Below are 17,195 nucleotides of genomic sequence, written 5' to 3'. Positions count from 1 at the left end.
CTGTAAAGTTTGTATAGTATGATTGAACAGAGAAAGAAAGAGGTAATGCATAAGAATGTGAAAGTGATGATGAATAATAAGAATTATAATGACTGATGATAATGAAAATGATTATGTAAGAATCTGCTGCAGAGAGGCAGTTAGACAGATGGTGGTACGACCACTGATAATGCTTTCCTGGGATACTTGCTATAATGCTTTGTTGTAAGACAGAGGTTGCTTACAGAGGTATCGAGATTAGTGTGCTCCTGTAAGATAGAGGTTGCTTGCAGTGAGTGTGTTGTTGCTCCTGTAAGATAGAGGTTGCTTACAGTGAGTGTGTTGTGCTCTTGTAAGACAGATGTTGCTTACAGTGAATGTGTTGGGCGTATATCGGCTAATCAGTGCCGCCTTGCAAGACAAAGGTTGCTTGTAGTGGATATTGCCAATAGGAAAGCCTTACCAGATAGAGGTTGTTGGCTAACGTCGGGAGCGGGTATGTAACTGACAAATGAGCTCATTACCTGCACTAGGGCTAGACATGCATCATATTGGGTTGCGCATTTCCTCTGTTATGATTGTTGTTTGAATGTATGCCTTCTTTGTTTTTATTCTATTCTCTGTGTCTCTGTTTTGTTTTCTTGTATTCTTTTGTTTGTGTTTTGCTTTTTGTTTTCTCTATTTTCTCTATTTATCTGTTTCTTCTATCTACTGCTTCTCGATATTCTACTATTTATCTGCTAAACAACACGGAATTAATGAACATAACTAATAACCCCGACCCTACTAGGAACTCCCCAGTTCTTACCCCTTCTCTCTCCCTTTCCCCTTTAGATGGAAGCATGAGTACCCTTCCGTAGTTCACTGACGATTGTTCCCAAGAAGGATTTCACTCTAGGTAGTCTTCTAAGTCTAGAGTGAACTCAGTTACCTGTTTATATGTATATACTGTAAGGCCAGCCAACGTCTGCACCACGCTTATCTACAAACTTTAGCCTAAGTCCTCCGTACGATGTTGCTGTTATGTGGCCACTCGATGAAGTACTTGAGAGACGCTCTTTGATGACGTATGATCGTGCAGAGGAGTAGTAGACGACCTTCCACCTTTTGACGACATTCGACCTGACTCAAGTTTTGAAGACCAAGAACGTACTTTCTCTCGCTTTAGTACTTTAGAAGGACTAGATGAGTATAGAGTCTAGGCTAGCCTGGGTGCCAGCGTAGGGACTTATTGAACAGGTCAGTGCCTGGGATGTTGTACGTATATATATATATGTATATAGTTATTACCTAGCTATATCTAGGGGTGTTCTAACTTAAGATCTTTACCCTAATAAAGGTTAGATAACTAAATGTTGTCAACTACGTGATATGTATTTATGTGTGGTTGTTTATAACTGTTTTATCTATTATTATTTGTGAACTTATTATGAATGATTCTGTTTATCAATCCAAACATTTTCAAAAAAAAGTATCTCGCAAAATAACTACACTTTTAACAATGAATCATGCTCATTTTATAAATAATAGATAATAATTAGGAAGACAAGTTGGTAGTGCTCAGTTTCTAATATGATCATGACGTACCAGAAATTGTGTCGTTACAAAATATCTTTTTCTAAATATAAATATATATTACTATTCATAGAGGTCGTAATACCTTACTGTCTCAGTTTTATGACTTAAGCATAAGATTAAGTATGGTAAGGTGTTACATTATGGTATCAGAGCAGTTCGTTCCTATAGAGCATGAGGACAGACTGATTATGTTACTGTGCATTCTTTGTGTATGTATCTATGTGCTATTAGGATATTGATGAGCGGATAATTTATACGCTTTTTGGCATTGTTTTTAGGTAGTTTTTAGTAGGATCTAGCTACTTTTAGGGATGTTTTCATTAGTTTTTTATGCAAAATTCACATTTCTAGACTTTACTATGAGTTTGTGTATTTTTCTATGATTTCAGGTATTTTCTAGCTGAAATTGAGGGACTTGAGCAAAAATCTGATTCAGGCTGACAAAGGACTGCTAATGCTGTTGGATTCTGACCTCTCTGCACTCGAAATGGATTTTCTGGAGCTACAGAACTCCAAATGGCGCACTCTCAACGGCTTTGGAAATAGACATCTAGAGCTTTCCAGCAATATATGATATTCTATACTTTGTTCGAGTTTAGACGACACAAACTGGCGTTCAACGCTAGTTCCATGCTGCATTCTGGAGTAAAACGCTAGAAACACGTCACAAACCAGAGTTAAACGCCAAAAAACACGTTACAACTTGGCATTTAACTCCAAGAGAAGCCTCTGCACGTGTAAAGCTTAAGCTCAGCCCAAGCACACACCAAAGTGGGCCTCAAAAGTGGATTTCTGCATTTAGACTTATTTCTGTAAACCCTAGTAACTAGTCTAGTATAAATAGGACATTTTACTATTGTATTAGACATTTTGGTTTCGTCTTTATCTTTGGTCTCAGTTTTAATCTATTGTTCATCTTAGGAGACTATTGATCACGTTTTGGGGGCTGGCCTCTCGGCGATGCCTGGACCATCACTTATGTATTTTCAACGGTGGAGTTTCTACACACCATAGATTAAGTTGTGGAGCTCTGCAGTACCTCGAGTATTAACGCAATTACGACTATTTTCTATTCAATTCATACTTATTCTTGTTCTAAGATATTCTCTACACTTCAACATGATGAATGTGATGATCCGTGACACTCATCATCATTCTCACCTATGAACGTGTGACTGACAACCACTTCCGTTCTACCTTAGATCGAGCGTGTATCTCTTGGATTCCTTAACCAGAATCTTCGTGGTATAAGCTAGAACCCTTTGGCGGCCACTCTTGAGAATCCAGAAAGTCTAAACCTTGTCTGTGGTATTCCGAGTAGGATTTAAGGATTGAATGGCTGTGATGAGCTTCAAACTCGCGATTGTTGGGCGTGGTGACAGACGCAAAAGAATCAATGGATTCTATTCCGACATGATCGAGAACCAACAGATGATTAGCCGTGCTATGACAGAGCATTTGGACCATTTTCACTGAGAGGATAGGAAGTAGCCATTGACAACAATGATGCCCTACATACAGCTTGCCATGGAAAGTAGTAAGAAGGATTGAAGGAAGGCAATAGAAAAGCAGAGATTCAACAGGGACAAAGCATCTCCATACACTTATCTGAAATTCGCACCAATGATTTACATAAGTATCTCTATCTTTATTTTATGCTTTAATTATTATTATTTTCGAAAACCTTTATAACCATTATAATCTACTTGACTGATATTTACAAGATGACCATAGCTTGTTTCATACCAACAATCTCTGTGGGATCGACCCTTACTCACGTAAGGTTTATTACTTGGACGACCCAGTGCACTTGCTGGTTAGTTGTGCGAAGTTGTGAAGAATGTGAGTGAACCATAGTAGTGTTCACCAAGCTTTTGGAGCCATTACTAAGAATTGTTCGAGTTATGAAAAGAGTAAATCACAATTTTGCCTATCAAGTTTTTGGCACCCTTGTTGGGGATTGTTCGAGTTTGGACAACTGACGGTTCATCATGTTGCTCAGATTAGGTAATTTTATTTTCAAAAAAGTTTTCAAAAATCTTTCAAAAATTTTCTTCTTTTTTGTTTTTCTAAAAATTATTTTCGAAAAATCCAAAAAAATTTATAAAATCATAAAATCAAAAAAAATATTTTGTGTTTCTTGTTTGAGTCTAGAGTCAATTTTTAAGTTTGGTGTCAATTGCATGTTTTTAAAAATTTAAGCATTTTTCGAAAATTCATGCATGTGTTCTTCATGATCTTCAAGTTGTTCTTGGTAAGTCTTCTTGTTTGATCTTTAAAATTTTCTTATTTTGCGTCTTTTGTTGTTTTTCATATGCATTCTTGCATTCATAGTGTCTAAGCATTGAAAATTTCTGAGTTTGGTGTCTTGCATATTTTTTTTCTTGAAAATTTTTCAAAAATAAGTCTTGATGCTCATCTTGACATTCAAAGTGTTCTTCGTGTTCATCTTGGCATTCATAGTGTTCTTGCATGCATCATTGGTTTTCATCCAAAATTTTCATGTTTTGGGTCATATTTGTGTTTTTCTCTCTCTTCATTAAAAATTAAAAAATCAAAAAATATCTTTTCCATATTTCTCTCATAAATTTTGAAATCTTTGGGTTGACTTAGTCAAAAATTTTTAAAATTAGTTATTTCTTGTTAGTCAAGTCAAGATTTCAATTTTTAAAAATCTTATCTTTTCAAAAACATTTTCAAAAATCAAATCTTTTTCATTTTTTTATTATTTTCAAAAAATTTTAAATTGATTTCAAAATCTTTTTCTTATCTTTATTTCATGATTTTCAAAAACTTTAGTAACAATTAATGTGATTGGTTCAAAAATTTAAAGTCTGTTACTTTCTTGTTAAGAAAGATTCAATCTTTAAATTCTAGAATCATATCTTTTAGTTTCTTGGTAGTCAAGTATAATCAATTTTAATTTTAAAAATCAAATCTTTTCTAAAATATCTTTTTCAATCATATCTTTTTCAAAAATTTGATTTCAAAATATCTTTTCTAACTTCCTATCTTTTCAAAATTGATTTTCAAATCTTTTTCAACTAACTAATTGAATTTTTGTTTATTTCTTATCTTTTTCAAAACCACCTAACTACTTTTCTCTTTCTAATTTTCTTAATTAATTAATTGTTTCAATTTTTAATTTTAATTTTATTTCTTCTCTTAATTTTCGAAAATCACTAACCTGTTTTCAAAAATAATTTTCGGAAACTCCTCTCTCTCATCTTCTTCTATTTAATTATTTATCTACTAACACCTCTCTTGTACTCAAGAATTCAAACCCAATCTTCCCCCTTGTGTTTGGATTCTTACCTTTTTCTTCTTTTATTCTCTTATTCTTCTACTCACATAAAGGAATCTCTATACTATGACATAGAGGATTCCTCTTCTTTCTTTGCTCTCTTATTTTTCATATGAGTAGGAGCAGGGACAAGAACATTCTTGTTGAAGCAGATCCAGAACCTAAAAGGACTCTAAAGAAGAAGCTAGATCACAACAATCCAAAGAAAACCTTGCAGAAAATCTTGAAAAAGAGAGAGACATGGCCAAACCCAATAACAATGGTGGAGGCGCAAAGAGGATGCTTGGTGACTATACTACACCTACTTCCAAGTTTGATGGAAGAAGCATCTCAATCCCTGCCATTGGAGCAAATAATTTTGAGCTGACGCCTCAACTAGTTGCTCTAATGCAACAGAACTGCAAGTTTCATGGATATCCATCAGAAGATCCCTACCAGTTTTTAATTGAGTTCTTGCAGATCTGTGAGACTGTTAAGACTAATGGAGTATATCCTGAAGTCTACATGCTCATGCTTTTCCCTTTTTCTGTAAGAGACAGAGCTAGAACATGGTTGGACTCACAACCTAAAGATAGCCTGGACTCATGGGATAAGCTGGTCACGGCTTTCTTGGCTAAGTTCTTTCCTCCTCAAAAGCTAAGCAAGCTTATAGTGGATGTCTAGACCTTCAAACAAAAAGATGGTGAATCCCTCTATGAAGCTTGGGAAAGATACAAGCAGATGACCAAAAGGTGTCCTTCTGACATGCTTTCAGATTGGACCATTCTGGATATATTCTATTATGGTCTATTGATGAGCGGATAATTTGTACGCTTTTTGGCATTGTTTTTAGTATGTTTTTAGTATATTTTAACTAGTTTTTAGTATATTTTTATTAGTTTTTAGTTAAAATTCACTTTTCTGGACTTTACTATGAGTTTGTGTGTTTTTCTATGATTTCAGGTATTTTCTGGCTGAAATTGAGGGTCCTGAGCAAAAATCTGATTCAGAGACTGAAAATGACTGCAGATGCTGTTGGATTCTGACCTCCCTGCACTCGAAGTGGATTTTCTAGAGCTACAGAAGCCCAATTGGTGCGCTCTCAACGGCATTGGAAGGTAGACATCCTGGGCTTTCCAGCAATGTATAATAGTCCATACTTTGCCCGAGATTTGATGGCCCAAACCGGCGTTACAAATCAGCCTCAGAATTCCCAGCGTTTAACGCTGGAACTGGCATAAAAATTGGAGTTAAACGCCCAAACTGGCATGAAAGCTGGCGTTTAACTCCAGAAAAAGTCTCTACACATGAAAGCTTTAATGCTCAGCCCAAGCACACACTAAGTGGACCCAGAAGTGGATTTTTACGTCATTTACTCATTTCTGTATACCCTAGGTTACTAGCTTACTATTAATAGGATCTTTTGACATTGTATCTGTACCTCATGACACTTTACACGTTTCTTTGTGTACTTCTCACGGCATGAGTCTCTAAACCCCATGGTTGGGGGTGAGGAGCTCTGCTGTGTCTTGATGGATTAATGCAATTACTACTGTTTTTCATTCAATCATGCTTGCTTCCATTCTAAGATATCACTTGTTCTTAACCCGGATGAATGTGATGATCTGTGGCACTCATCATATTCTTAACTATGAACGTGTGCCTGATAACCACCTCCGTTCTATCTTAGATTGAGTAGATATCTCTTGGATTCCTTAACCAGAATCTTCGTGGTATAAGCTAGAACTGATGGCGGCATTCAAGAGAATCCGGAAGGTCTAAACCTTGTCTGTGGTATTCTGAGTAGGATTCAATGATTGAATGACTGTGACGAGCTTCAAACTCCTGAGGGCGGGTGGTGCATGAATTTGTGATTCGCACAACTAACCAGCAAGTGCACTGGGTCGTCCAAGTAATACCTTACGTGAGTAAGGGTCGATCCCACGGAGATTATTGGTTTGAAGCAATCGATGTTTATTTTATTAATCTTAGTCAGGAGGCCAATAAAGTTATTTGGATTTATTTATAAGAAGACAAAGTATTTAAAATTGTAAGTTGAAATAATAGAGACTACTAGTGTTACTTGTTGTGCAGTAATGGAGAATATGTTGGAGTTTTGGAGATGCTTTGTCCTCTGAATCTCAACTCTTCCTTGAAATCCTTCAACACACGCAAGGCTCCTTCCATGGCAAGCTCTATGTAGGGTGTCACCGTTGTCAGTGGCTACTTCCCATCCTCTCAGTGAAAATGTTCCTATGCTCTGTCACAGCACGGCTAATCATCTGTCGGTTCTCAATCAGGCTGGAGTAGAATCCATTGATCCTTTTGCGTCCGTCACTAACGCCCAGCCCTCAGGAGTTTGAAGCACGTCACAGTCATTCAATCCCAGAATCCTACTCAGAATACCACAGACAAGGTTTAGACTTTCCGGATTCTCATGAATGCCGCCATCAATCCAGCTTATACCATGAAGATTCTGTTGGGGAATCTAAGAGACATTCATTCAATCTGATGTAGAACGGAGGTGGTTGTCAGGCACACGTTCATGGATTGAGGAAGGTGATGAGTGTCACGGATCATCACCTTCTCCACAGTTAAGCGCGAATAAACATCTTAGATAAGAACAAGCGTGTTTGAATGGAAAACAAAGGAATTGTATTAAATCATCGAGACGCTGCAGAGCTCCTCACCCCCAACAATGGAGTTTAGAGACTCATGCCATCAAAAAGTATGTAATTCAGATCTGAAAATGTCATGAGGTACAAGAAATGTCTGTAAAAGTTGTTTAAATAGTAAACTAGTAACCTAGGTTTACAGAAAATGAATAAACTAAGATAATTGGTGCAGAAATCCACTTCTGGGGCCCACTTGGTGTGTGCTAGGGCTGAGACTAAAGCTATCCACGAGTAGAGGCCTTTCTTGGCGTTAAACTCCAGGTTATGACGTGTTTTGGGCGTTCAACTCCGAATCATGACGTTTTTCTAGCGTTTAACTCCAGACAGCAGCATGAACTTGGCGTTCAACGCCAAGTTACGTCGTCTATCCTTGCGCAAAGTATGGACTATTATATATTGCTGGAAAGCCCTGGATGTCGAATTTCCAACGCCGTTGAGAGCGCGCCAATTGGACTCCTGTAGCTCCAGAAAAGCCATTTCGAGTGCAGGAAGGTCAGGATCCAACAGCATCAGCAGTCCTTTTTCAGCCTAAGTCAGATTTTTGCTCAACTCCCTCAATTTCAGCCAGAAAATACCTGAAATCACAGAAAAATACACACACTCATAGTAAAGTCCAGAAATATGATTTTTGCCTAAAAACTAATATTATTCTACTAAAAACTAACTGAAACATGCTAAAATCTACATGAAATTACTCCCAAAAAGCGTATAAAATATCCGCTCATCACAACACCAAACTTAAACTGTTGCTTGTCCTCAAGCAACTAGATAAATAAAATAGGCTTTAACAGAAATAAAGAAGTAATAATATTTTAGAGTTTTAAATGAAGCTCAGATTCTTATTAGATGAGCGGGGCTTGTAGCTTTTTGTTTCTGAACAGTTTTGGCATCTCCCTGTATCTTTTGAATTTCAGAATGATTGGCATCCTTAGGAACTCAGAATTCAGATAGTATTATTGACTCTCCTAGTGTAGTATGTTGATTCTTGAACACAGTTGTTTTATGAGTCTTGGCTGTGGCCCTAAGCACTTTGTTTTCCAGTATTACCACCAGATACATAAATGCCACAGACACATGACTAGGTGAACCTTTTCAGATTGTGACTCAGCTTTGCTAAAGTCCCCAGTCAGAGGTATCCAGAGCTCTTAAGCACACTCTGTTTGCCTTGGATCACGACTTTAACCACTCAGTCTCAAGTTTGTAACTTGAACCTGCATGCCACAAGCATATGGTTAGGGACAGCTTGGTTTTGCCGCTTAGGCCTGGATTTTATTTCCTTGGGCCCTCCTATCCATTGATGCTCAAAGCCTTGGATCCTTTTTACCCTTACCTAGGGCTCATGGCTTGTTTTTTTTTTTTTGACTGCTTTTTCTTGCTTCAAGAATCAATTTCATGATTTTTCAGATCATCAATAATATTTTTCGTGTTCCTCATCCTTTCAGGAGCCAATATTCATCATATTCAAAGTACAAATTATGCACTGTTCAAACATTCATTCAGAGAACAAAAAGTATTGCCACCACATATAATTAATTATAATTTTTATTATTAAGAACTCGAAAAATATAGATTACTTCTTTATTCTAAAAAAAATCTACTACTTTATTCATGCCTGATGATGATGAGAAAAATAAATTATAGCTTAATTGGAAATAAAATCAAAATAGACATACTAATTACTAATAAATATCTCCTAAGGTGAACTTCTATAATAATACTATCATTAAGCTAAAGCAGAAAAATTGGAACTCAGCAACCTGTTGTTTTGAGGAGTAGATGTTCCTCTAATCTGTGGGGTGTTGTTCAAGGATTAATTTTTTGGCGCTTCAGCTCCCTTAGATCACGCCCTTGCTCCTCTTGTTCCTTGAGCAGTTTGCAAATCATGCTACTTTGATTATTCTGTTCTTCCTTTATTTGGTCCATAGCTTCTTGTAATCTGGAAATAGAAGCCTCAAGATGTTCCCAATATTCGAATTGGGGCAGTTCTGGGAGGGCTTCTTGTGCTCTCCTCTTGGTTGAATCATCTTGTTGCTGTTGTCTGACCATTGATATTCCAGTAATGGGCTTTTCAATTAGGATATGTTCAGTTATTCCCATCTTTACTCCAGCATCTTTGCAAAGCATAGAAATTAGGCTTGGATAAGCCAATTTGGCGTCCTTAGAATTCCTATTTGCTATTTTATATAGCTCACAGGAGATCAGCTGATGGACTTCCACTTCTTTTCCCAACATGATGCAGTGAATCATTACTGCTCTTTTAATGGTGACTTCAGAACGGTTGCTGGTGGGCAATATGGAACGCCCTACGAAATCCAGCCAACCTCTGGCTACTGGTTTCAGATCTTCCCTTTTGAGTTGAACTGGGATGCCAGTCGTGCTGGTGGTCCACTTGGCTCCAGGGATGCATATGTCCTCCAGAACCTTGTCCAGCCCTTTATTGACCCTCATCATTCTCCTATTAAAGGAGTCTGGGTCATCTTTCAGTTGGGGGAGCTTAAATATCTCCCTAATCTTGTCAGAATTGGTATGAATGATCTTTCCTCTGACTACAGTCCGATGGTCAAAGAGAGCAGCTCCAATTATTCTTTGCCTTTCTGTCTGCCATAGATTAGCATAAAATTCTTGAACCATGTTCCTTCCCACTTTCGTTTCAGGATTGGCCAGAATTTCCCAATTCCTGTTTCGAATTTGCTCTTGGATCTCCGGATATTCATCTTCTTTCAGATCAAATCTGACTTCCGGGATCACGGATCTGTGACTCATTATCTTGTAGTAATGGTCTGAATGTTCTTTAGTTAAGAACTTCCCTTGATTCCAAAGTGGCTTTGGAGTACTTTCTTTCTTGCCTCTTGGGTTGGGTTGTTTTCCTTTAGGAGCCATGATCTTTAGTGGGTATGTTTTTGTGATCACGGATAAAACACACCAAACTTAGAGCTTTGCTTGTCCTCAAGCAAAAGAGAAGAAAGAAGAGGGATAGAAGGAGAGCAAGTGTTGGATGGTGATGATGAGGAGGGCGCCGAATACAAGATATAGGGAGGGGGGTGGGGAATTTTCGAAAATAAGAAGGAGATAAGATAGAAGATATGATTTATAAAAGATAGATATGATAAGAAAAAGATATAGTTTTAAAAAGAGAAAGATATAAATCATAATTTAAAAGATAAATTTGAAATATTTAATTTTGAAAAAGATTTTAAAAAGATAAGTGAGTTTTGAAAATAAATTTAAAAGAGTTGGATTGGATTGGAAAACCCTTTGGCTTTATGGATTAAGATATATTTAATATTTTTGAAAAAGGGATTTTAGAAATTAGGATTTTTAGAAAACTAATTTGATTTGAGGGATGACAATTTGAAACATGTTTATGCAAGAAATCATGAATTGAAACATAAAAATTTAGAAAAATTATAAAGAAAAACGAGTTTTACCTCCTCCCACCATCCTGGCGTTAAACGCCCAAACGATGCATGTTTTGGGCGTTTAACGCCCAATAGTTGCTTCTCCTGGGCGTTCAACGCCCATCTGGTGCTTCTTTCTGGCGTTGAACGCCAGGAAGTCCTTTGTTACTGGGCGTTTTTCTGAACGCCCAGGATGCTAGCAGACTGGCGTTAAACGCCCAGAAGGTGCATCTTTCTGGCGTTTAACGCCCAGAAGATGCTCCTTTCTGGCGTTTAACGCCCAGAAGGCTACCCTTACTGGCGTTAAACGCCCAGTGGGTGCTTCTTTTGGGCGTTTAACGCCCAAAGTGTTTCTTACTGGTTTTCTCACGCCAGTGAGCTTCCAAATTTCCCTGTAACTCTGTGACTTCAACCAATTGCTATTTCACCTTTGAAGATACTTGAACTTAAACCTGTAAAGAAAAGAAAATTTATTTAATTAGTAAATAAACTTAGGAAATGGCTGGGTTGCCTCCCAGCAAGCGCTTCTTTGATGTCATTAGCTGGACTATCACTGATCTTTAATTAAGTCTCAGTTTTGAGCATTCTTGCTCGAAATTACCTTCAAGATAGTGTTTAACTCTTTGTCCATTAACAATGAACTTTTTGTTAGAGTCACTATCCTGAAGTTCTATGTATTCATATGGTGATATGCTTGTGATTACATATGGACCTCTCCACCGGGATTTTAATTTCCCAGGGAATAATTTGAGCCTTGAATTAAATAACAGAACTTTCTGCCCTGGCTCAAAGACTCTGGATGACAATTTCTTATCATGCCATCTTTTTGCTTTCTCCTTGTAAATTTTTGCATTCTCGAAAGCATTGAGTCTAAATTCCTCTAGCTCATTTAACTGGAGCAATCATCTTTCTCCAGCTAACTTGGCATCAAGGTTCAGGAATCTGGTTGCCCAGTAGGCCTTGTGCTCCAGTTCCACTGGCAAGTGACACGCCTTTCCATACACAAGCTGGTATGGAGAGGTCCCTATGGGGGTTTTGAATGCTGTTCTGTATGCCCACAGAGCATCATCCAAGCTTCTTGCCCAATCCTTTCTACAGTTAATTACAGTCCGTTCCAGGATTCTTTTAAGTTCTCTATTTGAGACTTCAGCTTGCCCATTAGTTTGTGGATGATATGGAGTAGCTACCCTGTGGTTAACTCCATAACGTACCAGAGCAGAGTAAAGCTGTTTATTACAGAAATGAGTGCCCCATCACTGATTAACACTCTAGGGATACCAAATCTGCTAAAAATATGTTTCTGGAGGAATTTTAACACTGTTTTAGTGTCATTAGTGGGTGTTGCAATAGCCTCCACCCATTTGGATACATAATCCACTGCCACCAGAATATAAGTGTTTGAGTATGATGGTGGGAAAGGTCCCATGAAGTCAATGCCCCATACATCAAACAACTCAATCTCCAAGATTCCTTGTTGAGGCATGGCATAACTGTGAGGTAGGTTGCCTGATCTTTGGCAACTATCACAATTAAGCACAAACGCTCGGGAATCTTTATAGAGAGTAGGCCAGTAGAAGCCACTTTGGAGGACTCTTGTGGCTGTTCGTTCACTTCCAAAATGTCCTCCATACTATGATCCATGGCAATGCCAAAGGATCTTCTGTGCTTCTTCGTTAGGCACACATCTACGGATTACTCCGTCTGCACATCTCTTAAAGAGATATGGTTCATCCCAAAGATAGTACTTTGCATCTGTGATTAATTTCTTTGATTGTACCCTACTGTACTCTTTGGGTATGAATTTTACTGCCTTGTAGTTTGCAATGTCTGCAAACCATGGCACTTCCTGGATGGCAAACAGTTGCTCATCCGGAAAGGTTTCAGAAATTTCAGTGAGAGGGAGGGACGCCCCTTCTACTGGTTCTATTCGGGACAAATGATCTGCTACTTGATTCTCTGTCCATTTTCTGTCTCTTATTTCTATATCAAACTCTTGCAGAAGCAACACCCATCTGATGAGTCTGGGTTTTGAATCCTGCTTTGTGAGTAGATATTTAAGAGCAGCATGATCAGTGTACACAATCACTTTTGATCCTACTAAATAGGATCTGAATTTATCAATGGCGTAAACCACTGCAAGTAGCTCTTTTTCTGTGGTTGTGTAATTCTTCTGTGCATCATTTAGAACACGGCTGGCATAATAAATGACGTGCAGAAGTTTGTCATGCCTTTGTCCCAATACTGCACCAATAGCATGGTCACTGGCATCACACATCAATTCAAATGGTAATGTCCAGTCTGGTGCAGAGATGATTGGTGCAGTAACCAATTTAGCTTTCAAAGTCTCAAATGCCTGCAGACATTCTTTATCAAAGATAAATGGCGTGTCAGCAGCTAGCAGGTTGCTCAGAGGTTTGGCGATTTTTGAAAAATCCTTTATAAACCTCCTATAGAATCCTGCATGCCCCAGAAAGCTTCTGATTGCCTTAACATTAGCAGGTGGTGGTAATTTTTCAATTACTTCTACCTTAGCTTGATCCACCTCTATTCTCTTGTTCGAAATTTTGTGCCCAAGGACAATTCCTTCAGTCACCATAAAGTGACATTTTTCCCAGTTCAAAACCAGGTTAGTCTCTTGGCATCTTTTCAGAACAAGTGCTAAATGGTTAAGGCAGGAGCTAAATGAGTCTCCAAATACTGAAAAGTCATCCATGAAGACTTCCAGGAATTTTTCCACCATATCAGAGAAAATTGAGAGCATGCACCTCTGAAAGGTTGCAGGTGCATTGCACAGGCCAAATGGCATCCTTCTGTATGCAAATACTCCAGATGGGCATGTGAATGCCGTTTTCTCCTGATCTTGGGGATCTACTGCAATTTGATTATAGCCTGAATATCCATCCAGGAAGCAGTAGTATTCATGACCTGCTAGTCTTTCTAGCATCTGGTCTATGAATGGTAAAGGAAAATGATCCTTTCTGGTGGCTGTATTGAGCCTTCTATAATCAATGCACATACGCCACCCTGTAACTGTTCTTGTAGGAACCAGTTCATTTTTTTCATTATGAATCACTGTCATGCCTCCTTTTTTAGGGACGACTTGGACAGGGCTCACCCAGGGGCTGTCAGAAATAGGATAAATAATCCCAGCCTCTAGTAATTTAGTCACCTCTTTCTGCACCACTTCTTTCATAGCTGGATTCAGCCGCCTTTGTGGTTGAACCACTGGCTTGGCATCATCCTCCAGCAAGATTTTGTGCATGCATCTGGCTGGGCTAATGCCCTTAAGATCACTAATGGACCACCCAAGAGCTGTCTTGTGTGTCCTTAGCACTTGAATTAGTGCTTCCTCTTCCTGTGGCTCTAAGGTAGAGCTTATAATTACAGGAAAGGTATCACCTTCTCCCAAAAATGCATATTTCAGGGATGGTGGTAATGGTTTGAGTTCGGGTTTTGGAGGTTTCTCCTCTTCTTGAGGGATTTTCAGAGGTTCTATTATTTTCTCTGATTCCTCCAAATCAGGCTGAACATCTTTAAAGATGTCTTCTAGCTCTGATTCAAGACTCTCAGCCATATTGACCTCTCTTACCAGAGAGTCAATAATATCAACACTCATGCAGTCATTTGGGGTGTCTGGATGTTGCATGGCTTTGATAACATTCAACTTGAACTCCTCCTCATTGACTCTCAAGGTTACTTCCCCTTTTTGGACGTCAATGAGGGTTCGGCCAGTTGCTAGGAATGGTCTTCCTAGAATGAGAGTTACACTCTTGTGCTCCTCCATTTCCAGCACCACAAAGTCAGTAGGAAAGGCAAATGGCCCAACCTTGACAATCATGTCTTCAATCACGCCTGATGGGTATTTAATGGAGCCATCAGCAAGTTGAAGACATATCCTGGTTGGTTTGATTTCTTCAGTTAAACCAAGCTTTCTAATAGTAGATGCAGGTATTAGGTTGATACTTGCCCCAAGATCACATAAAGCTTGCTTGGTACAAGTACCCTCTAATGTGCATGGTATCATAAAGCTCCCAGGATCTTTAAGCTTCTCAGGTAAGCTTTTCAGAATGACTGCACTGCATTCTTCAGTGAGGTAAACTTTTTCAGTTTCCCTCCAATCCTTCTTATGACTTAAGATCTCTTTCATGAACTTAGCATAAGAAGGTATTTGCTCAAGTGCTTCTGCAAACGGAATCTTTATTTCAAGAGTCCTGAGATAGTCTGCAAAGCGGGCAAATTGCTTATCCTGTTCCGCTTGGCGGAGTTTTTTAGGATAAGGCATTTTGGCTTTGTATTCCTCAACCTTAGTTGCTGCAGGTTTATTACCTACAGAAGTGGGTTGGGAAGCCTTTTTAGAAGGGTTGTTATCAGCACTTGTATGTGACTGATCACTTACTGGCATTTGAATGCCAGGGGTGGAAGCTGGAGTGGCGTTAGACGCCACTTCCTTATTTGTTACTGGCATTTGAACGCCAGAACCATGTTCTCTTTGGGCGTTCAAAGCCGGATTCATGCTTGTTTCTGGCGTTGAACGCCAGGAATGAGCATGGTCTGGGCGTTCAGCGCCAGCCTCATTCCTCTCTGGGCTCTGATTGTCCTCATAGGGATTTTGAGTAGACATCTGTTCATTTCTTGGCTTCCTGCTGCTTTGAAGCGAGGTATTTAATGTTTTCCCACTTCTTAATTGAACTGCTTGGCATTCTTCTGCTATTTGTTTTGACAGTTGCTTTTCTGTCTGCTTTAATTGCACTTCCATATTCCTGTTTGCCATTCTTGTTTCCTGTAATATTTCCTTGAATTCGGCTAGCTGCTGACTTAGAAAGTCTAATTGCTGATTAATTTCATTAGCCTGATCCACCGGACTGAGTTCAGCAGTTACTGTTTTAGCTTCTTCTTTTATGGAAGATTCACTGCTTAGGTACAGATGTTGATTTCTGGCAACTGTATCAATAAGCTCTTGAGCTTCTTCAATTGTTTTTCTCATATGTATAGATCCACCAGCTGAGTGGTCTAGAGAAATCTGAGCTTTTTCTGTAAGCCCATAGTAAAAGATGTCTAATTGCACCCATTCCGAAAACATTTCAGAGGGGCATTTTCTTAGCATCTCTCTGTATCTCTCCCAAGCATCATAAAGGGATTCATTATCTCCTTGTTTGAAGCCTTGGATGCTTAGCCTTAGCTATGTCATCCGTTTTGGAGGGAAATAGTGATTCAGGAATTTTTCTGACAGCTGTTTCCATGTTTTTATGCTGTTCTTAGGCTGGTTATTTAACCACCTCTTAGCTTGATCTTTTACAGCAAATGGAAATAGTAATAACCTGTAGACATCCTGATCTACTTCCTTATCATGTACTGTATCAGCAATTTGCAGAAATTGTGCCAGAAATTCTGTAGGTTCTTCATGTGGAAGACCAGAATACTGACAGTTTTGCTGCACCATGATAATGAGCCGAGGATTCAGCTCAAAGCTACTAACTCCAATGGAGGGTATACAGATACTACTCCCATATGAAACAGTAGTGGGGTTAGCATATGACCCCAGAGTCCTCTTGGACTGTTCATTCCTACTTGCTTCCATATTGGATTACAAGAGATAATTTATATGTTGATTTTATTTATTCTATACAAGTGGAATAAACAAAATATATAAAAAGAAGTTAAAAATATATATATATATATATTTTTATTTTTTTTTTAAAATTGAAATTAAAATCTGAAATTTATATAAAAATTTCGAAAAAGTGGTTCAAAATTAGTTAGAAAATACAAAATTTTTTTGAATTTTGAATTTTATGATGAAAGAGAAAAACACACAAAAGACACAAGACTTAAAATTTTTAGATCTAGTGCTCCTTATTTTCGAAAATTTTTTGGAGGGAAAACACCAAGGAACACCAAACTTAAAAATTTTAAGATCAAGACACAAGAAAACTCAAGAACACCTTGAAGGTTCACAAGAACACCAAGAACAAAAGAAAGAACACCAAACTTAAAATTTTTAGAAAACCAAGACAAATTTTCGAAAATTATATCAAAATTAACAAGAAAACACCAAACTTAAAGTTTGGCACAGATTAAATCAAGAAAAATTATTTTTGAAAAAGATTTTCAAAAGAACTGGTGCCCAATTGCCAAGAACATAAGCCAACGCTATAACCAACAGAGTTAAAAATGTAATGTATTTTAAAGATGTATTATTTTTGTGGATAAAAGTATAATTTTTGAAAGTTAAAGTTTTGAAAAAGCACAAGAAAAACAAGAAAAGACACAAAATAAGAAAAA

At 38.0% G+C, this 17,195-nt stretch overlaps 1 non-coding gene across 1 annotated transcript; it reads right to left on the bottom strand.

Moving 5' to 3' along the window:
• Positions 1-5,503: 5,503 nt before the first annotated feature.
• On the bottom strand, positions 5,504-5,611 carry LOC112767077 (small nucleolar RNA R71). The gene has a single exon (XR_003184704.1). It is a non-coding gene; the product is annotated as a small nucleolar RNA R71 (small nucleolar RNA).
• Positions 5,612-17,195: the final 11,584 nt, after the last annotated feature.

Source organism: Arachis hypogaea, chromosome 2, assembly GCF_003086295.3.
Source record: "Arachis hypogaea cultivar Tifrunner chromosome 2, arahy.Tifrunner.gnm2.J5K5, whole genome shotgun sequence".
NCBI lineage: Eukaryota > Viridiplantae > Streptophyta > Magnoliopsida > Fabales > Fabaceae > Arachis > Arachis hypogaea.
Note: the sequence above shows the minus strand (reverse complement) of the source record. Positions and strands in the feature narration are given on the sequence as shown.